Source organism: Leptopilina boulardi, unplaced genomic scaffold (genome assembly GCF_019393585.1).
Source record: "Leptopilina boulardi isolate dan_hultmark-lab unplaced genomic scaffold, ZJU_Lbou_2.1 LbouV2_169, whole genome shotgun sequence".
Taxonomy (NCBI): Eukaryota; Metazoa; Arthropoda; class Insecta; order Hymenoptera; family Figitidae; genus Leptopilina; species Leptopilina boulardi.
This window is the reverse complement of record NW_026137717.1, coordinates 85,617-101,527: the sequence shown is the minus strand read 5'-3', so window position 1 is coordinate 101,527 and position 15,911 is coordinate 85,617. Positions and strand designations below refer to the sequence as shown.

At 30.2% G+C, this 15,911-nt stretch overlaps 1 protein-coding gene across 17 annotated transcripts in view; it reads right to left on the bottom strand.

Moving 5' to 3' along the window:
• The window catches only part of LOC127277516 (ephrin type-B receptor 1), a 195,439-nt gene extending 184,427 nt beyond the window's left edge, over window positions 1-11,012 (bottom strand). For 14 of the 17 annotated variants that reach the window (XM_051298693.1, XM_051298704.1, XM_051298705.1 and 11 more), the window contains exon 1: window positions 9,880-11,012. The gene's annotated coding sequence lies outside the window, so the exon portion shown is untranslated. The remainder of the gene's footprint in view (window positions 1-9,879) is intronic. The other 3 variants (XM_051298691.1, XM_051298690.1, XM_051298692.1) reach the window with 3 other exon arrangements.
• Between the last annotated feature and the right edge of the window lie 4,899 nt (window positions 11,013-15,911).

Sequence of the window (15,911 nt, the reverse complement as noted above, 5' to 3'; positions counted from 1 at the left end):
CGACCCCAAAAACCCCCGAGTAACAACTTTCAACGAAATCTGATGAATTAAAAAAATTTTGTCCGCCATATTGGATCCGCCATTTTGAATTTCTGAAAATTAACAATAGATTCGGTATCAGCGACCCCAAAAACCCCCGAGTAACAACTTTCAACGAAATCTGATGAATTAAAAAAATTTTTTGTCCGCCATATTGGATCCGCCATTTTGAATTTCTGAAAATTAACATCAGATTCGGCAGCAGCGACCTCAGAAACCCCCGAGTAACAACTTTCAAGCAAATCCGATGCACTTTAAAATTTTTTTTCCACCATATTGGATCCGCCATATTTATTTTCTGAAAATTAATATCAAATTACCGGTATTGCTTGCGGAATACAAAGTATGTATCCTAGTGCTAATTTTACCGCCAATACATAGGTGATTTCCTCATTTAATCCCTTTTTATTAGCACTTTTAGGCCGCTTTTTTTAATTTTAGGCACATTTGTAGGTTATATTAGGGCCGCCATATTGGATTTTTCAAAAGGCCACATATTTTTTGAAAGTACTTATATATATGAATAATTTTTGGGTATAAGCGATTTTTTTGGAAGCTCTCAATTTTGGCCATCGGGGTGGCCCGCTTAACGTGAAACGTCCCATATATATATATATATGTGTTTAAGAGTGAAAAGGAGGAGGGGGAAAGTTGAAACACACAATATATCGAGTTCTGTAACGTTTACGTATATTTACAATACCAATCTGTGTTGTGTCCAGAGATCACATACACTTGATAAACGACCGAGTATAGAGGGTGAATGAGGAGAGAGAAAGAGAGAGAGAGAGATTGAATCGTTCTTTTGATATATAGACAATCTCTCATTCTCTTTTGTCGAAATAATGAGAAAATTTTCAGTCAGTTTACATTAAACGATTTTAAATTATTGTAGAATACTTGATTTTTATGATGATAAAGTCCGCAACGTTTTTATAAACGAAAACGAAAAAATAATAAGACAATATCTATTAATTTGGGTTAAAATTAAACTTATTCGGGGGTAACTGGTTTTTATAAAAGTATTAATTTCTTGAAAGTTTGTACAAATCAAAATTAGAAATAAATTTACATGAAAAAATAATTCTATTTTAATTTTTCGTTCTTGAAAACGTTGCGGACTTCAGCATCATTGATTTTTGCGGAATTTAGTGAGAAAAATGGTAGTTTACCAAAATTAATCACTAGTGTGTGGGAAAAACGTCATTTTACTCACTAGTGCAGCCGAAAAAATTGTTATTTTATTCGATAGAGTGGGAAGAATACTATTTTACTCACTAGTGCGTAAAGACTAAGCATTGTATTTAACCGAGTTGTAAAATAGTTATTTATGATACAAGTGCGTAAAGTGAGTGATTATACGAGTGTGACGTTTGGGCTTCGCCTCGTGCTGCAAATCACACGAGTATAATCAGATTTACGCACGTGTATCATACAACATTTTTTGCAACACCCACCTCTAAAGTTAAGTACCTATTATGAAGAATTCCAACTCTCTATTAGAATAATTTCGATTGTATAGAATTAAAAAAATCAATCGAAGATCAGGAAAAATATGTATCATTAAGCAGGAGTGTATAAAGAGAGTGCGTAAAGTAAATTTCAGTGTGTAAAGTAATATTTCAGTGCGTAAAGTAAATTTCAGTGCGTAAAGTGAATCACTTTACACACCGTTTGAAAAAGAGCTTCTTTACACACAATTTTCGGTGTGTAAAATTTAACTTTAGAGGTTAGTGTTGCAAAAATTAGCATTTTCAGCACTAGTGTTGAAAAAAATTGAGATTTTACAGCAAACAGTGCGGGAAAAACAGCATTTTGCTTTCTAGTGCAGAATTTTTTTTTCCCCACACTAGGGAGTAAAATGCTATTTTTCCACAGTGTATGAAGTAAAATCTCAATTTTTCCAACACACGGAAAAACTTTGTGCAAGAATCATTCCTAAATTTGTTCAGTAACTGAGGATATGAGAATAATTTAAGAAATCTTATTTATATTTTCTTTGAAAAATTCTAAGCAGTATTTCTATAAGAATTGTAGAGAAATTCAAGACAACTTCCTAAACTCACTACAGAAAGTCTTGAACTTGTTTTAGAATAAATTTTTACGTTTGCGAGAAAAAAAATTTACTCTGGGAGGACTCGATCCCACGTCCTCGAGAGTCCAAAAACTCCGCTTTACATCTCTCAGCTACCTTAGCAGCTTATGGTATTATGCATTGGAAACATATTTGACGCAACCAATCCCTGCCTAGTGCTTGGTTACTGTACTGTGTCTTCTAAAACAGTTCAAGAAACTTTCAACGCCCAGTGACTAAGATATTCCGATCGCGGCATTAACAAGAAGTCTTCCAATGTCATAATAAAAATACAAGTATTTTCTTGAATGATTTTTGTATTTTTCTGTCAATTTTTCAGAATTTTTCTCATATCCTCAGTTCCTGAACAAATTCAGGAATGATTCTTGAACAAAGTTTTTCCGTGCACTAAGGAGTAAAATATTAATTTTTCCTGCACTGGCAAGTAACATCGTATCAGTAAAATCAAAATAAAAAATTAAAAACATTATAGTGAAACTTTTAAATATTATAGAAGTTTAAATGTGGCTGCTGAGTACGCACATTTTTTTCGAATATACCGCAAAGAAGAAGAAGAAAGAGACCGGACGGACCACAATGGACCTGAAACCGGAAAAAGGTACGCCCAATTCTCAAAAAAAAAATAAAAATGACCCTACCAATGAAAACCAAAAAAGCCTCTACGCACACATACGCAAAAATTGCACAAGATACGATGTGTCCCAAAGATGAAAGGAGACAAGTTTCGCGGGAGTAAAGAAGATGGAGAGAAAGTAAAGGGGGATGGTCATTGGACAGATTCCCATGAAACTCGAGGAGCGATTGTCTTATTTTTTCTTCTCTCTCTCTCTCTCTCTCTCTCTCTCTCTCTCTCTCTCTCTCTCTCTCTCTCTCTCTCTCTCTCTCTATTTTCTTTTATTTTTTAGTTTCTCTTTCTTAGTGGTGGAATATTTATGCAGATATATATACACAAAATAACCGCGTAAAATGAAATTAAGAATGTATTCTTGGTGCATATTGAAGAATATTTTATATACTTAATTTAAGTATATATTATTCTTAAAATAAGAATATATATATACTGAATTTAAATATAAAAAAAAATTTTAAATAGGCGCCAAGAATATATATTCTTAATATATTAATAATATTTCAATTTACGGTACTGAAAAAAATTATATTCTAGATTTAAGAATTTCTTCTTAATTAGGCGCCAAAAATATTCCCCACTAAAAAGTAAGTTCTTACATTAAGAATATATGTATAACTTATTGTAAGAATATTTCCCACTTATACTTTACTCTCTAAATTTGAATTAGCTAAAATTTCACTGTTTGAATCAGCAAATAAAGTTTTTACTGCAAATCAGCGGATACAGCTAATAAAATAGCGAAACATGAATCGGCGAACGTCGGTCATTTTCGTCGGAAGATAAATTTATTTTTAAAATGGAGTATTCCGCTGATTGAAATAGTTGTTAGTCGCTGATTCGCAGCTGCATACTTATAGCTTTTTCAATCAGCGACTATTCGCTGCCAATCAGCGGATTTTAGCTGATTCAAATTTAGAGAGTAAGCCCCACTTGGAAAGATTCCCCGGAAAGTGCCCCCTGGAGGTTCTATCAGAATTCCGCCGGAACTTCCAACGTAATTCCGTCGGAATTCCATCGGAGTTCCAAAGAATTTCCGATTGGATTCCGACGGATTTCCGATTAATATTTTTCAAAAAAATTTAGAGTCCTAATTCCATCGGAACTCCGTCGGAATCCAATGGGAAATTCTTTGGAACTCCGATGGAATTCCGACGGAATTACGTTGCAAGTTCCGGCGGAATTCTGATAGAACCTCCAGGGGGCACTTTCCGGGGAATCTTTCTAAGTGGGAGTGGGGATTATTCTTGGCGTCTATTTAAAAAGAAATTCTTAAATCTAGAATATAATTTTTTCATTGAGGTTTTTAAATGTGATTTACATTTCACACAATTAAGATCAAAAAGATTTTACCAAACTCCTCCCTTAAATTTAGATTACACACTAAAAAAGAAATCTTGATTTCAGCCTATTTTTGAGGCTGAATTTAAGGTGTAAACGGAGTCAGACCAATTAAAAAAGGACAGACTTATGCAAAATATATGGGCTTAATTTAAGGTGTAAACGGTTTAAGACTTTGTTTTTACTGTGTAGTTTTAAAAAATATTTTAAATCCATTTAAAAACAAAAAATTCTCCACATTTTAAAAGAGGAGACAAAAAAAATGCATTTTAAAAAGGAATTTAGAAATAAAAGGAAAAAAAAGGAATTTAGAAACGAGGGGAAAAAAAGGGGATTAAATTTTTTTCAATTACCCACTTGAATGATCAAGAAAATGAGGTGTTATAATAAAACAACCTATATATATATATATATATATAACGGAAAGTTAAAATAATATATATATATATATATATATATATATATATATTAAAAAAATTGATATTTCTGGGTGTGTCGAGAAAAAGAAAGAAACGAGAAGAATTTTCTCTCTCTCTCTCTTTCTCTTCTTTACCAAGTGTATAAGAATGAACAAAGATATAGTGTCCAAGGACCGTTAGAACTGGGTTCTTGCCGATACTTTTATCTCCACGATCAAGAGGATTCGGGTCGAGGTTAATCTTCACCTCCTGGTGCGAGAGAACCACCTGTGATTAATTTTTCTTATTTTTCTCCACCCCATACACTCAACCCCTTTTTTTAAAAAAAAAAAAAGTATTTGTCCTTTATCTTTTTCTATCCCTCTTCACTTTATAATATCCATGTCCACCCACAACCATTCAATTTTTCTTATAATCCCAAATATACGACTCTTTAATCTTATCATCGCTGTAGGATATTATTATTATTATTTTTTTTATTTATTTACTTCCAAGTTTTGTTAATGATTTATTCGATGACAAGTCCCCCACCCCCCTTTGTATTTTTTTTGTATACTTAAAAAAATCATCATAGCGAAATTTATTGAATTAATTATTAAAAAAAAGAAGGTTATAAAATTTTAATAATTATTCTCAATACTAGAGGAATTAAATTTTTTTTTTTTAATTATTGAAAATTATTGTTATATATTTTAGAAAAATCCTCTCATTTCTAGAGGAAATAAACTATTGTATCACATTTGGAAAGATTCCCCGGAAAGTGCACCCTGGTGGTTCTATCAGAATTCCACCGGAACTTCCAACTTAATTCCGTCGGAATTCCATTGGAGTTCCAAAGAATTTCCGATGGGATTCCGACGGAATTAGGACTCTCAAAATTTTGAAAAAAAAATTAATCGGAATTCTGGCGGAACTCCGGCGGAATCCCATTGGAAATTCTTTTTGAACTCCGATGGAATTCCGACGGAATTAGGACTCTAAAAATTTTGAAAAAAAGTAATCCAGGGGGCAATTTCCGGGGACTATTTCCAAGTGGGATATAAAGAAACAATTTTCATTGTAAAAAAAAATAATTAAAACTAATAAATTAATCAATTTCCTCTTAATTCGAGAGGAAATTTGTCTTTTTTTTCAATATTCTCATTTTAAGAGGAAAATACATATAAAAATAGTGTAATATTTAGAAAAATTCTCATTTTTGCAATGTTTTTTTTTATTAAATATTAGGCAAAAAAAAAGAGAGAGAGAGGGGGGGAGAATGAGACATGCCATCATAAAATGGTCATTGACTTCGATACGATCTTCGAGAAGAGACTGAGCTTTATTATTAAAGGGGCAGTCACACGTGCTATTCGTCAAGTCAAATAATCGCAAAGTTAAAACGACGTGCCACGTGAACGGAGGTAATTAATGAAAATCCACCCTATTCTTTTTTTTTTTTTTCCTATAATCAAATATCAAAAAGAGAAATTTTATTCAATACACACACATATATATATATAGATATATCAACCCCTGCTTATTTTTTTCCCACAGCCGTCCACATTTGCCCTTCTTATAATCAAAAACTTTAAAAATATATTTGCACAAGGACTTTTTGAGAAAAAAAAAGTGTCGATAAACCCTTTTGTATTTATTTTCTCAAATTACCATATATAGGGGAATTTATCTTTACAATTTTTCATATATAAATATAGGGTAAGTATATGAATTACTGCTGATGCGCCAATTACTGCGAATTTTATAAAATTAGTAAAACTTAATAATTGAGAAAATAAAATTGTTTCAAAATTACTTTAAAACTTATTCCAAATGATATTTGATATTTATATCCACTAATGATATGCATATTTCGACTATTATCAAATTATTTATTCAAGTTACAATTGAACCTATCACAGTAATTAGAGCATGCGTATATTTTTCGCATTCTGCTATTACTGTGGTCTATCCAGTCGCAACCTAACCTCTAAATCAACATTTTTAGCGTTGCAGTAACTGGTGCACACCATGCGCAGTAATTCATGCAAACTTGCAGTAATACCAGCATATGACATTTTTAAAAAAGTTAATATTTATAATAATATATTTGTTATTTCTTCAAGTTTAAAGTATCGTTTCTATTTTAGTAGAGACTATAATAGTGATTTAACAAAAAGAATTAAATCATTATTTCATTTACACTTTTATTATTTTATCATTAAAGTCGCGGTCTTGGGTTAGTTGTACATCACAGTAATTGGGACATTTACCCTAATGTATTAAATTTAGATTTCTAAAAAAAAATTTCAAAACGGCTTTTTTTAACGAAATTATATATATAATTTGAGGCGAGAGTATAACAAAATTTTGAACCAACAAATACATTTTGAGACAAACAATAAGATTTTGAGACAATAAATAAATTTTAAAAATATCAAAACATTTTTTTGAGCCAACAAATATAAATTTTAAGGTAAATATAAAACTTTTTGAGCCAAAAAAAACACGTTTTTTTGAGTCAATAAAATATTTTTGAGCCAAAATTTTATTTTGATACAATGAGAATATATATATTTTTGAGTCAACAAATTTTGAGCCAAAATATACATTTTTTGAACTAACAGATACATTTTCTTGCCTCAAAAAAAGGTATTTTTTGGCTTAAAATATTTGTGTCGACTCAAAAAAAAAAAAAAAAAAAAAATGTTTTCCTTGTCTCAGAACTAATTTTTGTCTCAAAAAGTTTTTTATTTGCCTCAAAATTTATTTGTTGGATCGAAAAAATATATGTTTTGCTCAAAATTTATTTGTTAAATTAAAAAAATGTTTCTGCTTGCCTCAAAATTTATTGGGTGATTTAAAAATTAATTTTTACTTCAAAAAATACATTTATTTGAGCAATCAAAATATATTTGTTTTGAGACAACAAATAAATTTTGATGCAAGCAGAAAATTGTTTTGAGCACAAAATTAAAATTTATTTAAAACAAAAAAAAATTAAAAATATTTTGAAACATAACTATAAAATATTTCGAAACAAACAATTGTGTCAAGTCAACAGAAAAAGAAATAAAAATTAACAATAAGCAAAAAACAAATGTTTACCTTTTTTCTTCTTTAATAAAATTAAAAAGCAATTAAAATCTTTTTTTGCATAAAACAGCAAAATAAAAAAAATTTCATCTTGTATCATCAATTAAAAAATGAATTCAATTTTTTGTTAAAATTTCTTTATTAATTAGAATAAAAAAATTTTATTATAAAGAAAATTAGTTAAAAAATTAATTTAACTAATTATTATTATTATTTACTTTAACAATTAAATTAATTAGAAAATTAATTAATTAATTGTTAATTAAATTTAATAAAAAAAAGAAATACTGTAAAAAAAATTTCTTTTTTTTTTTAAATGTTTGCTTTCAACTTGAATTTTGCGTTTCAAGAGTTGAAAATTACCGCTCGACAAGGAAAATCTCGGGTTTAAAATCAATATTTGTCACAGTTTATTTACTTCTTCTTGGATTTACCCAACGAGCAAATATCTATGTATATATATATATATATATATGTGTGTGTGTGTTGAAAAAAAATCCTTATATCGTTTTTATAAAAACTAAAGATTAGAAAATGTTACAAAAAAAAAAAAAATTTACTTTATTCACAAAAAATTTTTCTAACCCCCAAAAGAGAATAATAAACCAGTCGAAACTTGCAAATAGAGAACGAGAGCGAAAATTAACGCTTGCCAACAATATTATCTTTTATCTTTTCAAAACAAAAATTTTTCCCAAATGTGACACTAAGTAGAACATCAAAACAAATTCATTCTTGGAATAAATACGAAGCGAAAATTATTTTTTTTTTTTTTTTTTTTTTTTTTTTTTAGTAAACAACTCTCTAAATCTGAATAAGTGAAATTTTACTTAGAATGTTTCAAAAATTCTTCCACGTAGAAAAAGTAAGTTATCTTACACACAGAACCAACTTGGAAAGTGACCCATGGAGGTTCTATCAGAATTCTGCCGGAACTTCCTAGCGTAATTCCGTCGGAATTCCATCGGAGTTCCAAAGAATTTCCGATGGGATTCCAATGGAATTCCGACGGAATTAGGACTCTAAAAATTTTGAAAAAAAATTAATCGGAATTCCGTGGGAATCCCATCGGAAATTCTTTGGAACTCCGATGGAATTCCGACGGAATTACGTTAAAAGTTCCGGCGGAATTCTGATAGAACCTCCAGGGGGCACTTTCCGGGGAATCTTTCCAAGTGGGTTAAAATTAAAAGGCATTAAAATAATCAGCAACGCTTATTATTTTAATCCAATATTGCTTATTTTAATTCATTTTGGTATATTAAAATAAGCAAAATTGGATTAAAATAATAAGCATTGCAGCTTATTTTAATACCTTTTAATTTTCTTTGCACAGCACGGATTCTTGCTGTGAGGTTACTGTAAGGATATCTGTAGGGTTTGTAAGATTACCGTGTAAGTCTACAGTAAACTTGAGGTCATCTTAAAACTTCCGCCATTACAGTAAGCTTACACGCAGTAATGCTAAGGTAAGCTTACACAGTAAGGTCGTGGTAAGTTTACATGGTAAGGTTGTGGTAAGCTTACACGGTAAGGTTGTTGTATAAGCTTCCCGTAAGGTTACAACAACCTTACCGTGTAAGCTTACCACAACCTTACCATGTAAACTTACCACAACCTTACTGTGCAAGCTTACCTTAGGTTTTCTGTGTAAGCTTATACTGTAATGGCGGAAATTTTAAGATCACCTCAAGTTTACTGTAGGCTTACACAGTAACCTTACAAACCCAATACAGATATCCTTAAAGGAACCTCACAGCAAGATGTCGTGCTTTGTATGGATATGCACTTAAAAATAAGTGAAATTTCATTTATTATATATAAGTGAAAATCAATTTTTTAAGTGCAATTTATTTTTAACTTATTTTTCAAAGTGAAAGAATTTTGAAAAATTCTAAGTGAAATTTCACTTATTAAGATTATTATTAGAGAGAATATAAAAAATTTTGCTGTGACAGCGAATTATTTGCCATCACATCAAATTACATTATACAGCTAATATATATAGAGGGACAGCGAACAAATTTTGCTATGGAGTTCAAAAAAAAGTTTGCTGTCACACTAAATTAAAAAAAAAAAGTTTATCACAGCAAACTTTTTCGTTGTCATCGTAAGCAAAAAATTTAGCAGTGGTTAATAATTTTGTTAGATCTAATAGCAAACATCAATTAGCATTTGTAAGTAAATTCCATTTTTTTCCTTGCAAAAAAAAAATTAAAAATTTTCCAACACAAATCAACATTTTCTAGTGAAATTAATTTGAAAAATATTTTTTTACTCACCTTTTTTTATTTACTCCCTTCCACAGAAAAAAAGGAAATTCCTGTCACTACTCCAAAAAATCCAATTGAACTTTCCACACCTTTTTTTTCTATATCCTCACAAAAATGAAAACAATTTTTTTTAAACACTGAAAACACTGAAATCCAATGCACTTTTACTGAAACAAAACAAAAAAATTTATTTTGAAGATCAAAAAATATTCACAGAAATGATGAATTTTTCTTCATTTATTCACTGATTTTAATGAGAAATTCACTTTCGAAAGGGATTTGAGGGGGGGTGGGAATTTTTTTCTTTTTTTTTTGTGGCTCGTTTATGTGAGAGCAAGTGCTAAATTATTTGTCACGGTCGATAGAGGTGCTTGGACGACTGCGAGCGCCATTTTAGCCCCGCATGCACACTCACCAACTCCCTCTCGCTTTTGCTTCTTCTTCTTCTCTTCTCTTCTTTGTCTCACTCACTCTCACTTGCTTTCTATATATCTATCTTTCTCTCTTTTTCTCTCTCTCACTCTTCTTCAATGCCAGTGACGGGACGAAGAGAGGCGCAAAACCCCCAACGCTATAAACAACGATGCAACCAAAAGGTGCATACACATACACTGATGATAGACACATTTATATATACATACTTTTACATATATATATTGAAAAAAAACTTGATATACACTTAGAAATTCACCACCAGAAACACTTTTCAAAATACCCAAAAAAAAAAAAAAACCCTTTTTTTCCAAATCGTTTTCTTTTACTCCCAAAAAAAAAACAATTTTTAAACCCCCTAATTCAAATTCGTAAAATTAATTAAATAGTAAATTTTTTTTTCCACCAAAAGCCACTGAACAATTTTTTTTTTGTACCTTTTTTCGAAATTTACAAATAGGGAATTAAATTGGGTGAGATTATTAATTTTCTGGTTTTTTAAATTTATTTTTTGCTAAACGTTTCAGAAAAAGGGGGAGAATTTTTTTTTGGTTTTTTCACTCCTTTTTTTGTTTTGTTTGGAATACACACACCACCTCACAATTTACACAAGAAACGCGCGTTTTGTATGGGGAATTTTTTGTTGTTTTTTTTTTTTGAAGAAAAATTGAGGATAGAACTGTCCTTCGTGAAGTGAGGACATGAACTGAAAAGCCAAAGCGAAGCCCGAATGGAAGTTGCCCAGTTGGTTTCGCACCGAACCGCTATTCGGCCCCCATCAGTGACGTGATATTAAACTAACAAACCCCAGTGAATTGGAGAATTTTTAAATAATTTAGGAATTTTTTTTTTAAAATTGGATTTTTTTTGGAAATTTGTTTTTTAAATTTCTATTTATTTATTATTTTTCAATTATTTTTTTACTTGTAATTTTTTTAAATTACTTTTCCTTATAATTATTATTATTATTACTATTATTATTATTATTATTTTATTTTCATAGAATAGAAAATTTATTATTACTTTTGGTTTTATTATTATTATTATTACACGGAGAGACCGCCGGTTGGAAAAATTACTAAAAAGATTTACAAGTAGCGGAAATAAGGTTACTTTGTCATATATTGCTGTAGGAAATCGAAAATTCTATTAGCAGCATACTTAATAAAACCTGTATACTATAGTAAAATTGCACACAAATTGGAATAGAAATTACTATAGTCTACAGTTTTATTAAGTATGCTGCTAGTAGAATTTTCGATTTCCTACAGCAATATTTGACAATGTAACCTTATTTCCGCTACTTGTAAATTTTTTTAGTAATTTTTCTAACCGGCGGTCTCTCCGTGTATTATTATTATTATTATTACCATTATTATTATTTCTATTTTGATAATTAGTATTAATACCTTCATTCTTGTTTTGTTTTTATTTATTCACTTTATTTCATTAAGTGTCAGGGTTGGGTCGCTACTTTTTTGTTTTATTGGATAAAACATATACAAGTAAAGTGGACAAATTAAAAATTGTCCAGTATCAGGGTTGGGTCACTCTTTATTTTTTTGTATTGGACAAAACATATACGAATAAACTGGATAAATTTAAAAATTGTCCAGTGTCAGGTTTGGGGTCATTATTTTGTCTTATTGGACAAAACATACGAATAAACTGGACAAAATTAAAAATTGTCCAGTATAAGGTTTGGGTCACTTTTTGTTTTTTTTTTGTATTGGACAAAGCATATATAAATAAACTGGACAAATTTAAAGCAGTGTCAATGTTGATTCGTAAATTGGACAAAATTCGTTTAATTGTCAAGGATAAGTAGTTAAGTATTTTCTAAATAATAATATGCCAATTAGGGTGTATTCACACCTTGTTTTTTTGTGGACAAATTAAGTCCAGTGTAAAGGATGGGTAGTATAAAGTATTTTCAAAAATAATTTATAACAATTAAGGTGAATTCACACCTTAATTTTTTTTATATACAAATTTAGTCCAATAGTGTCAGGGATGGGTCGTGAATTATTTTCTAATAACGTATGACAATTGGGGTGCATTCATACTTTATTCTTTTCTTTTGTTCTCTGGACCAAAATCAAAAAAATAATCTGGACAAATTTAGCAGAATATCATAAATATGTTTGTAAATTATTATTATTATCAGTGATGGGTACGTATAATACGTGGTTTTCTACGTGTATAATACTACGTATATTACGTGCCAAGTTTTCTACACGATGTATATTACATTTGATCACTTGATTTAAGAGCGGCAATTTTAAATTCTTCATTAAAATACATCATTCATTACTTTATACTATTGAAAGAGAAAGTTGTTAATATAAACAAAATTTAGGTAATAATTAATTATTTTAACAATTATAAAACAAAATTTTTAATTATTGAAATGTTTTTATATCGGTTTTATTTCTAAGTTGGTTTCACAGATAAGAGTGAACACCGGGCCACGTGCATAATAACATAACCTATATTCTAAGTATTATATTGTCAGTCTAGTCGTTTGGTATCTCCCAAAATAAACATTTTTTAAATAAAAACTTTATAAACAATAACAAAGCTCTTAAATGACAAGTATTATGAGTAGAGGTGGACGCTTTTTTTTCGTGCGACCCTCTTTAAAAGATTTTCTTTTACTTTTTCTGACCATTTCTATTTTATTTTAAGACTTTATACAATTTATACGTAAATTACGTCGAAAACGTATTATACGTACAAAACTTCGTGTGACGCGTCACAACCCATCACTGATTATTATTCAAACGAAGAAAATAAAAATATCCCTTCCACAGGGATGGATAGCTAAACGCTTTTGACAATTATGAATTTCCAAATTTTTCTCTAATTTTAAATACCTTTATTTTATCCTTGTACATAATTACAATCTAAACAAAAATTCAAAAGGAGACGACTTTTTTTTCATTTTATTTTGATTTCTGATTTACCACACGCAGTGTGTAGGTCATGTCAAAGTATGGTTTGAAGATCGCGATCACGCGAAGCATCGAGATTTGACCTTCGTTTTATACAAAAGCACTCTCTCGCGCGCACGGAGCGACCACCAATGTTGAACTAGAGATGAGGGGGGTACGACGAGAAACGCAGAAGAAGATTGAGACCAAATTGAGACCTACGTTAAAGTGCGGGCGGCGTAATGTCATCTGGAAATGAGGTTGGTTTCATTTCCGTTTCTTGCAAGACTCATTAATTTCAATTATTGTTTGTTACAAATTCAGTATCTATATTTTTGTTTGACCCCCCCCTTCCTCGTCCTCTATAATAAATAAAACATACATTACAATTTAATTTTTATTTTTAGAATTCTTTAATTTCTACTTGTTTACAGTAACGTAGGATATAGGGTATATATTACGTAAGTAACGTAGTAAAAAGTATTATACGTAAGAAACATATTGGGATCAGAAATCACGCGAAACTGACCCACCCCTGAGCCTTCTTGTGACAACCATCTTGGTTTTTTATCTCTTTCTTTTGTATATGTTAGAGAAACACGGAATGAAAACATGGCCACCACAACAAGGCTCTCACCAGATGGCGTATCGCAGTATTTCAGATCCCAATAGTAAAAGGCTTTACTACGTAAGTAAGAAAGTAAAAGAAAATGTTACGTAACTAACGTAGTATAGGGTAAATTGCGTAAGTAGCGTAATATACGCGAAAAACTACGTAATTAACGGTAAATTTTGAAACTACTTTCAAAATTTGTTAATTACGTAAGTAGCGAAATTCGCAGAATTTTACGAGAGTAATGTAATATCTAGTAACAATTACGTTTCTGACGTAATACGCGGTAGATTTTGTAATTAACGGTATATTACGAAAATAATTGAAAATACAGCTAATTACGTAAGTAGTGTGTAGTATACAATATTTTATGTATGTAGCGTAATATACGGTAAATTACGTATCTGACGTAGTATGCGGTAAATTATGTAATTAACGGTATATTATGAAAATAATTGAAAATATAGTTAATTACGTAAGTAGCGAGTAGTATACAATATTTTACGTATTTAGTGTAATATATGGTAAATTACTTAATTACCGTAACATTACCGTGAATTTTGTAAAAAAAAAAAGAAATTTTCTTTTGTTAAAAATGGCAAACTAGCATGCACTAAGTTGAGAAAGAATAATTCTTTTCTTAAAATTTAGAGGTTAGAAACAAAATGTATAAATTCGAATATATATAGCAATGATGCATTTCTAATTTTGCTAATGAACGCAAACTAACTAAATTAGCACTTAAATAGAAACGGCATTATTTTATCAAGTCAAAAGTGAATGCACCCGATTCCCTTTGTCTTTGACCGCCTCTTCATTGTTCCTGCTGCGCCTTTTCGAACTGAAATAATTTTTTTTTACCAATTTTTTTTTTTCTTTTAGTATATATCAAGTTGGTTGCTCTTTCGTCTTCTTTGCAACCTTTCGAAAATGCGTACAATTATTTCTCGATTAGGGAGACACTCAACATTATGTCTGTGTGTTTGTGTGTGTGTGTTTGTATAAATATGTGTAGGTTGATGAGAATTCTGGTGGAAATGTAATGGACGTCTGTTGGGTTGGGGGACGAGGGAAGGGGAGAAAGGGGGCGTAGGGGCGCATCGTAATGCTTCGCGGAGCGCCTAATTGCGGAAGCTCCAGAAGGACAATTCAAGAATTAATAAAGGTTTTCTGTCATCTGGATCCCACGACTGTCGGGAATATAATATATATAAGAAAATAAGATTATCGACTTTTAAATGAAATTTTTTTTTCGTTTTATACTTATAATAAAAATAAGTATTAGGTATTATTATTTTTAAATCAAATTAATAAAATTAAAAAAATTTCTTTAAAGAATGATAAAACTAAAAAAAATTCGTACTCGATTTTTTTTTTGAAAAAAGGTTACAATATACTTACCCTATCTGGCCATACAGTGAAATCGTCGTCGGTTGTAGGATCTTCGCATGAACGGCATTGGCTTTAAAGCTAAAGGCAATCCAATTCCAGGGATAAAAAGGAGGGCTGATACAGCTTCCGGTCCCTCATTGATTACAACCTTTTTTCAAGGGACTCTCTCTCTCTCTCTCTCTCTCTCTCTCTCTCTCTCTCTCTCTCTCTCTCTCTCTCTCATTCTTTCGTTCACTCATCGCCAAGGAAAATTGCTTTCTACTTCTGTAAATGGAGGCAATCCAAGACTCACGTTTCTTCTTCTTCTTTATTCTTCTTAAATAGGCAACTTTAATCCGGCGATTAACTTTTGTCACTATTTTCTTTCTTTTTTTTGATTTTCTATTTTAAGCGGGAAAAAAACATTAACATTATTCGCGTAAAAAAATTATTTCATATAACCATTAACAAAAAAAGAAAACGAAAAAACACAATTCATAATCAAATAAATAACGTTAAAATAAATTGAAAAATTTAAATGATTGTTTATAATTTCGTCATTTAAAAGTTACGTTAGATACGTAATTTACGTAAATTACCGTCTTATTACGTTAGCTACGTGTTTAAAGTAATTTTTTTCAAGTAACGTTAAAACAAATTTACTGTAAGTGCATAAGTTACCAAAGGTTACA